Here is an 11,642-nt window from a genome sequence, read left to right as displayed (position 1 = left end):
TGGAAAAGCCCAAGTATTTACAAAAGGAGGAGGTGGCTTGGATGGAGAGGTATACAGTAAGTGCCTCTATGTGATCAAGTTTACAGTTAGAGGAGGAGAAGACCCTGGACTTAGTGAGTTTAATTTTTCCCCTGATGCATCATTGAAGGAGTTCCAAATATGGATGATTGTGTTAGAGTTCCTGGAGTCAGCTCTTGCAAATAGAGTTAGGTCATCAACAAAGAAAAAATGGGAGATCTTAGGGCCAGACATGCTGATACTGATTGGTAGCCACTGTTTGGTATAGACTACATTGTCAATGAGCCTGGAAAGTCTATCCATGCACATGATAAATAGGTATGGTGAAGTGGGGTCTCCTTGTCTGATTTCCCTTCCTGGGCGGAAGGAGTATGTTTTTCCACCATTCACTAGGATAGAAATTAAAGAGGAAGTGACACATGAGAGGATGAGCTTGATAAGTTCAGGAGAAAAATTGAAGGCTTGGAGTGTGTCTCTAATGAAAGACCACTCAATCCTATCAAAAACCTTTTCTATATCAATCTTTAAAATTATGTTAGCATGTTTCCCTCTCATTTTCTCAAAATGAGTGATATATTCCTGAACAATTATAACATTATCAGAGGTTCTCCTATTGGATAGAAAACCAACTTGTCTAGGACCTATTAATTATATCTGGGAGGAAAGGTTTGATCTTATTAACAATCTTAGTTACAGTTTTGTAGATGGTGTTACAAAGCCCTATGGATCTCAAGTTCTTGAGCATTGAGGCCTGAGGCCACTTGGGGATGATAAATAACAAGGTTACATTCATAGCGTGATGCATTGTGTGGGATTAAAAGCTCCTCTTGTAGAAGTCAATAACATACTTTCCTACTATGTTCCAGTATTTTTGATAGAAGAAAGGGTGCAAACCATCGGCCCAAAAGCTTTGAAAGGCTTGAAGGAGAAGATGGCCCTCATTATTTCACTATCCCTAAGAGGCGTGCTCAGGATGTCCCTTTGAGAGTTAGATAGTGTATGTGTTTGGCCATTTGGGTAGCTAGTGTGTATAGGTGATTGTGTGTGTGAAGAGGTGTACGAGGATCTGAAGTAGTTTAGGATAGAAGCATTAATTTCCTGCTAGTCATGTTGCTAATTTCCAGCTTATCCTTCAGAGAGAGGATTATTTTTCTTCTTCTCCTATTGGAAGTGAAAGTATGGAAGAATCTAATGTTAGCATCACCATCAGTTATCCAGTTAATTCATGATTTCAGTTCCAGAAATCTTCCTCATTCTTAAGGATTGAGTCAAGCTCCTCAATTAGACTATTTTCAAGATTTATGAGGAAATCACTGAGCTGGTAGTTAGGGAATTTTTGGATGCCATCTATTCTGACCATAAGCCTCCTCTTTTTATGAAAATATTATCAAAAATATGCCTATTCCATTGAGTGACTCTAGCCTTAAAGAGAAGTGTTAACTGGATAAGAGATGAATTAGGGGGAAAGGAATCCAAGATATGATTGGGGAAGAAATGGCGGCTACACCATAATGACTCAAATCTAAAGTGGTATGTTGGCAGTAGTAACAGGCTCACCCTTCAATCTAATGAGCAAGGACAATGGTCAGAGTGGGTCCTAGGTAAGTGGGTAACATTAGCTTTAGGGTACTCAGAGATCCAGCAGTCATTAGCAAAACATCTATAAATTCTCTCTAGAATCAGGCTACTTCTATTCTTATATCTTTTGTTGGTACAGGTGTATTTACAACCTGTGTACCCTAGGTCTACTAGCTTGCATTGATTAACACAGTTCCAAAATAACTTACTTTTGTTAGGATTTATGCAGTTACCCCCAAACTTATCCCTAGTTTTCAGAACTTTATTAAAATCATCCCTACAAACTATTTACCTTTGAAATTTATAAAGATATCAAATAAACAATCCCAAAGCACTTTTCTATCAGATAAAAGGTTACTGGCATAAATTACATAAAAAGGCCAGGAGGTATGAGAGGATGATACTTTGACCATTGTAGTGATAGAAAATACTAAGAGAGAGAATCTCTGACTTCCCTCTAGAATAGTTGGAATCGACACAACCACCAAACTACCAAATATCCCATCGGAACCATTGGACCAAAATAATTCCCTAGAGGTAGAAAATACCCTATCTCACTCCTACAAGGAAATACTCTTAGACAAACAAGAAATAAATCAATCCAAATACTATGGAGAAGAACCCCATATAAACAATAATGACGATAAAGGAAAAGAAAATGATGGCCCAATAGCCCTATCCCAGGAAGACAAAAAATGTTTGTACCATCCATGGCGCTTTTCCGTCATCATAAAAGTCTTTGGTCATAGAATGCCTCACCATTTTCTCCGATCCAAACTAATTGAACTTTGAAATCCATTCTAAATAATTAATCTTGATTAATCTAGGATGGGATTTTTTCATAGTCAATTTGGATTGGAGGAGAATATGGCTAAAACACTACACCTAGGTCCTTGGTTCATATCCGGAAATGGGAACCCAAATTCATTTCACAAGACGCAACTCTATCCTTCACTGCCTTTTGGATTCATGTGTCTCAATTTCCAACCGAGTTCTACGATATAGAAATTTTAGAAAACGTTGGAAGGAAACAAGGCAAACTACTCAAAATAGACACATTCACATCCTCTACCATTAAATGTAGGTATGCACGCATATGTATCCAAGTGACTCTCAAAACTTCGGTAGAAAAACAATCGTTATTGGAGATCACAGACAAGCAGTGATCTACCAAGGGGAGGGAATACTGTGTAAAGGTTGTGGCAGAATAGGACACACCTTGTAATCGTGTACCCACATACAAAGAGCGGTAATACCACCACAAGAAGTACTAGAATGCTATGAAGAAGTACCAAAATACTTTGAAGCGTGCAATAAGCAGGATATCAAAGATGAATGGAAAAGGTTAACCTTCCCAAGGAGAAGGAAACCAATTCAAAGGCCCACGCAATTTCAAATCAACATGACGAGAACTACTAACCAAACTGAAGACTAAAACCTTAAATATAATACTAAGAATAATACTAGTAAGGCCAATAACCATCAACGACCTATTAATTTGACTAACAAACAAAAATTCAATATCCCTTCCCCGCAAGCCCATTCCACGCAAGAGCAACCCAAATCCTATGCAAAGAGAAAAGCGGGACGGGGGTATGAGAAAATAAGTACGGGTACCAACGCATGCCCTACACAAACCCAAAACACAAACAATGCGCCCCCCATCACAAACCAAAGATCACGCTTGGGCCCGACAAGCCATAGTAGGTTGGGCCATCAACTCTCCACATAGCCCACTACCGGGGACCATCCCCAATTGGTAAGCGCCCACCCAAATTAAACACCCTACCCCAATACCTACTCGACCCCTAATCATCCCCTACCAGAGCAACCTGCAAAAACAATCTCACCATAATCCATGGATACTTAAGTGCATCACTAGAGAAATCACCCAAACTCAGGTGATATGACAACCTCGGTCCACTCAAGTGGATACACAATTAATTTTCAATCCCCAGTATTAGATGCAAATACCAAAGTTCAGAAGATCGAAAATGATTTGACAAGGAGCACTAAACACTCTATTATGCAGCCACAGTCCATTCCAACCTCTAGTTTTACCCAAAGAGGCAAATCAAAATATCCAAAAATGGAACACCCACAACAGCCACCCATCTTCGTAACCTCCACCTCAGTGCCGCCAGACCACACACTGGCATCTTGGATGGAACTGACTTTGCAGGGCCAGGGCTTAGCATATAATTTCCTCTTAGGGAATAAATCGGTTACCCTAATCATCAAGAACCCAATGCATCTAGCGAGAGTTACCATGGAGGCTCCGATCAAGGCCTTGGCAACCTTTGGTCCGCATCTATGGTAATGGATGATCCTCACAAGCTGCATTAGCAGCATGCACACCAACCTGGACCCATCGATGGTCTAAAACCTATTGCACCAAACTTTTCAATTGATTCCCTAGTTCCCAGACCCAGCAACAGAGGACCCAGTGGCAACGCCTCAGTTTGTGGTTATCAAACCACCATTTCAACAAGTGCCTTCATCTTCAACTCAAGTGGAGAAGATACAGACCCTACCACTGGGGAATATAACAAAGGAAATCGACAGAGCACTAGATCTGCTCAAGGGGAAACCAGCCGAAGAAGTGGAGATGACAAAGGAAGACTTTGGACCACTCCAGACGGAGTCCCTCCTACTAGAATCAGTCAGAGCAATAGAGTTCAGTGTGGAGTGCAGCGAGATACTTGTCATGTTGTGTCCCAGAGCCCTATCAAAGTGTGGAATGGGATTGGGATCCCACCAGAATTAGGGTATGCTCAAGCCACTACTAACTCTGACTCATGTACTGAGCATGAAGAACCCGGGGAAGAAGAAAGCTGTGATGCCTACTCAGGGGAAAGAGAAGGCACAAAAGATGGACTCCCCAACTAACCCACCCCTCTAATGAATTACATCATATGGAATGTTAGAGGGGGGAACAATGCGGAGTTCAGAAGACATTGCTCAGCTATGGTTCAGCTCCACAAATCAGCTATGCTAGTACTACTGAAAACAAGGATGACTGACCACAAGAAGCTAACTGAGGAACTTCAATTCGACATGCTCATCCAGTTCCCAGCAGTGGGACTCTTTGGAGGTCTAGTAATGATATGGAAGGCAAAGCTCTTTCTTTATCAGGTTTTCAACTCGATGCTCTATACCTTACTTAATATGGTAAATTAGTGATCATTACCATTGCTTGACTTTTTGCCTAGAGAAAGGTGTGATGTCCATGGTATTGTATTATAAGACAGGGTAGATCTTTTGTTATGGTTCAATTTTATCTTTTATGCCCACTAAAATATTCTTGGAGGAATAATATGAAAGATGACAATTTTATATCCTTTGTGCATCATTGTATCTAGGCTCTTATTTTTCCTATATTATTTTGAGTTTTTCGAAGATTTGGAAAATCTAAATTGGTATTATTTATTTTAGTTGTTGTGTCTTTTTTTTTGTTTCTTAGGTTGCTCTATGTGTTACATAGAACCCATAACTTTCTTCTTATTTCTCCTTTAAAATATGTTTTTTGCATTAAAACATTGACTAGTGCAAAAATCTTAATAGCCACAAGAATATTAATTTTGCTTATGGACCCTTGAAAATTAAAGTTGCAGCCAATTGAAAGCTCTACTATGTGGTTCACTAATTATAAATCAACCGCATCTCAAGATGCATGGTTGGTCCAGTTTTAGCAATGTGGGTTGTTTTAACGATCCGACCGGTCGTCTTAAATACTAATTTTCCTTTATGTTTTCCAAGACTTTTCACAGATATATTTGATGACTTATAACTTGCGTGCATGATCCGTATCGATTTTCGAAAAATTTAAATGTGAATTTCTTAAGAAAATGTGATTTTTTACTTTAAAAGTGACTAGAGTTGACCACGGTTAACATTTCTAGTAAATGACTTCGGATCAGTATTTTGACAATTCCGGCATGTTCGTATGATAATTTTGAAGTTGTACGCATATTTGGTTGGGATCTTGGGTGACCCGAGGGCGTTTCACGGCATTATGTAAAAAATTTAAAAAATGAGTTTTAAATTAGAAAATCTTGAGTTTTAATAATCGATTCTTGATATGTGACATTATTTTGATAATTTGAGATAGCGAGCGAGTTTTCATGATGTTGTTACACTTTTGTAGATGTTCGGAATTGAGTCCGAGGGGTTTGGGTGAGTGTCAGATGTGTTGTGTATGATTTTGGTAAAGCTGACGAACAACTAGTGTGATGAACCAGCAGATCTCGCATTTGCAAGGGGTGGCTCGCATTGGCAAAAATGGGCTGGATATCAGAACTTCATATTTGCAAAGTTTGTATCGCATTTGCGGACAAGGGAGCTCCGTATTTACGATGGGTAAGTCGCATTTGCGACAGAGTAAACTTTGGGGGAAAATTCACATTTGCGAAGTTTTGATCGTATTTGCGGTTGACCAGGGATCACATTTGCGATGATTTTATCGCATTTGCAATAACTGTAGGCTCAGAGACATGTCCGCAATTGCGATCAGTTGTTCGCATTTGTAATGACCCTGCCAGTTATTTTGTATATTGTAGCCTCATTCCTTATTTATTTCCTTTTCTATGTTCATTTATGATTATGTGACTTGCCGGGATGGTTAGTTTGGTTTCTAAGAAGTTTCCGAATAAATTAGGATACTTAGTTCCAAGGTTGGAAGCTTAGGTTGTAAGAGTTGATCGGAGTTTGACTTTTATGTAAATGACTCTAGAATGGTATTTTGATGATTTCAATAGGCTTGTAAGGTAACTTTGGACCTAGGCGTATGTCCAGATGTCGATTTGGAGGTCCATAGGTTGATTTGGTACTTTTTGGTGAAAGTTGGAAAGTTGAAGGTTTGGAAGGTTGAGAAGTTTGACCGAGAGTTGATTATGCTGATATCGAGTTCAAATTTTGGTTTCGGAAATTGGAATATGTACGTTGTGTCATTTGGGACATTCATGCAAAATTTGAGGTCATTCCGGGTTGGTTTGATATGATTCAGCAAGTGTTTTGGAAGTTGGAAATTCATTAGTTTCATTAGGCTTGAATTGGGGTACGATTCGTGGTTTTGGTGTTGTTTGATGTGATTTGAGGCTTCAATTAGGTTCATCTTGTATTTAAGGACTTGCTGGTATGTTTGATTAAGGTACCGGGGACCTTGGGTATGTTTCGGGTTGAGATCGAATCAATTGCTGACTTGGAAGAATTTCAGATCGTTGCAGGTTCTGGTGTTGTCGCATCTGTGGAGGGCTTGGCCGCAGATGCGGAGCCACAGGTGCGGGCCCTTGTGCACAGATAAAAATTGAGGTGGAGTTGGCAGGGGACGCAGGTGCGAAGGTAATTCCGCATCTGTGAGCCCGTAGTTGCGGAGGAGTGAGCGTGAAAGAGAAACTGGGCAGAGGCCTGGGAATTAGCAGATGTGGACTTTGGATCGCAGAAGCGGTCCCGCAAGTGCGCATGGTCGGGACATATAACAACCCGATCAGTCGTTTTGTGTAATCTTGCCTCGTTACCCCTTTTTATGCTTCATACATCTGTGTTTATGATTTTATGACTTGCGGGGTTGGTTAGTTACGTTCCAGGAAGCTTTGATTTGGAGCCTTTGATTCATGACTTAGAGGTTTGAATTAGAAATGTTGACCAAACTTTGACTTTTATGAAAATGACCCCGGAACTGTGTTTTGATGGCTCCGATAGCTTTGTATCGTGATTTCGGACTTGGGCGTATGCCCGAAATCAATTTCGGAAGTCCGTAGGTCGATTTGTGTTGATTTGCCAAAAGTTTTGCAATTTGAAGTTGAAAGGTTTTACTGTAGGTTGACTCTTAGCTATCGAGCTCCGAATTTGATTTTGGGACTTGGAATAGGCCCGTTATGGTATTTAGAACTTGTCTGAAAAATTTGATGTCATTGTTGATTTGATAGGATTCAGACGTTTAGTTGTAATCTTAGAAATTCTTGAACTTTGCTTAGAAATTCTTGAACTTTGCTTTGAAATTCATGCGTTTTAGTGTTCGATTTGTAGTTTTAGATGTTATTTTTGCGTTTTGATCACGCGAGTGAGTTCGTATGATATTTTTAGACTTGTGTGGAGGTTTAGTTTGGAGCTTCGAGGGCTCAGATGAGTTTCAGATATGTTCCTGAGTGTTTTGGACTGAAATTTGCAAAATCTGGTGTCTGGTGCCTCTGGTGTCGCAATTGCGAACACCACGGTCGCATTTGCTACCTTAGCAGGGAACCCACAGGTATCACAATTGCAATACCTGGGCTGCATTTGCATGGGGTCTTGGGCTGGGCTAGTTCGCATTTTCGATGCTTTGGAGGTCCGTAGATGATTTCGGCTTGAATTGGGAAAAGTTGAAAAAGTTAAAGTTTGGAGAGTTGAGAAGTTTGACCCAGAGTTGACTTTGTGGTTATCGGGCTCGGATTTTGGTTCCGGAAGTTGGAATAGGTCTTTGTTAATTTAAGACTTGTGTGCAAAATTTGAGATCAATCAGAGTTTGTTTGGTATGTTTCCGCATTAGTTTCGGAAGTTAGAAGTCCATAAGTTCATTAGGCTTGAATCGATGTGTGATTCATGGTTTTAGTGTTGTTTGATGTGATTTGAGGCTTCAAGTGAGTTTGTATGATGTTTTATATGTTAGCATCTTTGGAAGGGGTCCCGGGGGCCTCGGGTGTGATTTTGATCATGTTCGGCTCATTTTTGGACTTGTTGGATTACTGTCATGACTGTTGTTGGTTTCCTTATACGTGATCACGAGTGTAAGTATGCAATCACGAAGGGTAGTTTAGGTGATTGGGAATTTGTTCTACACGTTTGCAAGAATGGGTGTGCGATCGCGAAGCTTGGGGAGTCAATACTACGCAAACACGTAGTAGGTGCCGCGTTCGCGATGAAGAAAGAGGAGGCCTATGAGGTCAGGTGCATTGCTCTATGCGATCGCATGAGTGTGTCCGCAATCACGTACCTTTGGGGGAGTTAGTCAGCGCGTTCGCGATTGGAGTTATGCGATCGCAAAAGTTATTTTGGCAGCTTGTATTTTTGTGCTTCGCGATCGCAAAGCATTTTCCGCGATCGCAAAGAGGAGCATCTCGGCAGAATATAAGATTTCATTATTTTACATTTGGACTTTGGGAGCTCGGATTGGGGCGATTCTTGGAGGGATTTTCAAGGAATTGATTGGGGTAAGTGATTCTAACTCGGATTTGGTTAATATACATGAATCTATCATTGTTTTTACCATTAAATTAGTGTTTTGGGTTTGGAAAAATTATAGAAACTTCATAAACTATAATTAGAGGATTTGAAGGTCGAGTTGAGATCGGAATTAAGTAATTTTGATATGGGTCGACTCGTTGTTGAATGAGTTTTCGGATTTTGTTAATTATCGGATTCCGAGACATTGACCCAGGGTTGACTTTTTGACTTTTGTTAAAGAACCTAGCTTAACATATGGAATTTATTCCTATAGCTCGTGTTGATTGTATTAAGTTGTTTGTGGCTAGATTCGAGTCGTTTGGAGGCCGATTCACAAGGCAAGGGCTTGTTGAAGTAGAGATTTACGCGGTTTGAGATAAGTAACACTTCTAAACTTGATTCTGAAGGTTTGGATCCCTGAAATACGTATTATGTGATTGGTGTTGAAGTGACACATATGTTAGGTGATGGGCATGTGGCCGTGCACCGTAGTAATTGTGACTCGGTTGATTATGTGGTACTGTATAGTTATCAAACCTTGTTGCTATCCATGAAACTCCTACTTGTTAGAGTAATTGAGCTACAATCCATGCTAAAAATCATGCTTAGACTATATGCTTGTTCTGTTGGGACCCACGGAGGTCACTTCTGTTGTTGGATTATTTTCTTAAATTATAATTATATACTCAGTCACATCTATCATTTGCATATCATATATTAGTCTTTGTTGCTCTTTTTTGTTACACCACATTATTATTGTTTGGGCTCATTGTCATGAGATTTGTAAGCCCAAGAGGCTGTAGAGATTAATGACTGAGTGAGGCCCAGGGCTTGATTGTGAGTGATATTTATGGGACCGGGCTGCACGCCTCATCAAGCTTTATTGATTCATGCCATGATTGGCTTATATTAGCGCTTGGGCAGGATCCGCCCCTCCGGAGTCTGATATACCAGCAGTGAGCGCAGATACCTATTGAGTGCAAGTTCCAAGTGATTGAGGGCGCTGAGAGATTGAGAGTGCTGAGTGACTGGGAGTATTGTGTGACTGGGAGTACTGAGTGATTAAGCGTGCTGAGTGAGATTGAATACTCCGAGAGTATGTATATGACTTTATCACTGTGTTGCATTACAATTGACATTTATAATTGACATGTAGATATAGAGATATAGCATTCATCATATCAGTCACACTTGGTATATTTTATCCGTGCTGAACTTAAACTGTTAAACTTGAAAGTATGCCTACATTTCTATACTGTTATAATCTGGATTTGGACTGTATCTGTCTGAGCTCGTCACTGCTTTCAGCCCAAGGTTTGTCTTGTTACCTATTGAGTACATCGGGTCAGTTGTACTCATACTACACTTTGGACTTCGTGTACAGATCCAAGTACTTCTTGGCACGACGGTTGCTAGATTTGGAGCTTCATCCGTTTGGAGACTATTGAGGTAGCTGCCTTGGTGTCTGCAAACCTCGGCTCTCCTTCTTTTCAGTTTATTAGCATTGTTCTATCTTCCTAGATAGTTCTTTAGCAGTTAGACTGTATTGTCATTTAGATGCTCATGTACTCAGTGACACCCGAATTTTGGGGTATTTTGTATTGAGTCGCGATATTTTTTTATCAGTTATTTATGAGATTTTCACTATTAAGCTTATTTTATTATGTTTTCAATTCAAAGATGCGTGATTATTTGTGATTATCGGCTTGCCTAGTAATACGATAAGCGCCATCAAGACATGTGAGATTTTGGGTCGTGACAATTATTCACTTTAAGGATACACCAAACGTTTGAAGAAATAGAATGAATAAAGAATTGAGTTAATCATATAGATGTCAAAAATATCTTCATGGATGCTACAACAGTAGACATCATTATCAGTACAATAATTAGATAATGTGAATTAAGATAAAATCACTTATAATAGAAGACTTGTGACCTCAACAAAACAAATCATCCTTGAATATAATAGTAAGGTTCAGCACCTAACTCTCACTGCAAGCTAGAATCGAAAAAATATGCTTAAACATATCAAAAGGAAACATAGCCACTTCTAAAGAACCATCACCCACATTGAAGGTAACACCTTCAACGGTTGACCTGCATAGGCCCCACATTGAATGTAACACATTCAAATATTGACCTGCATAGGCAATTCCCCTAATAACAATTCTAGCTAGTTATCATTGACTGAATTGATCAGCTTAAGAATAAGGATTGACCTTTTGTATATCAATGAGCTTCCTAACAACTATTTCATTAATTTTATCCGATAAGGCCATTCCATTTGTTATCTCATTTTCATTATCATAAAAATACAGCTGTAAATGTTTCTCTTTCGCTCCTAAAGGTACCAAATCGTCAATGAAGTGATATATTTGTCCCTAAACTCTAAATATATAGATGCCATATTTTCTCTTTGCTAATTCTCTATCATAATTTATTCCAAGTAAAATAAATGCAAACATATTATAAGAGGTTCTACTGTGAGTACGAAAATATTTAGATTCTTTGTTGTCACCAAAAAATAAATTTCGTATTTCTTCAAGAATTTGATGGGAAATCAGTTTAATTGATCCATTATCACAACAAAAACCCAGTGATTTATTTTGAAACTGTTTTGCTCCATAAAATTTACAATTTGGAACTTTATGTTATTTTTTGGCAATAGATAGTTATTTTGTAACTTGACTTCTAGCTAATTTTTTTTTTTACATGTGCATGGTAAGTAATAATTATGTTACATAGAGAGGCATTAATATGTGAATTATTACTTTAGTAGATAGATACATATCTCTCTTTGAAGTAAATTCTGAAGTTAAATTCTTTTCTGCATCACATGTACT

Source organism: Nicotiana tabacum, chromosome 22 (genome assembly GCF_000715075.1).
Source record: "Nicotiana tabacum cultivar K326 chromosome 22, ASM71507v2, whole genome shotgun sequence".
Lineage (NCBI taxonomy): Eukaryota > Viridiplantae > Streptophyta > Magnoliopsida > Solanales > Solanaceae > Nicotiana > Nicotiana tabacum.
This window is presented reverse-complemented; position numbering follows the sequence as displayed.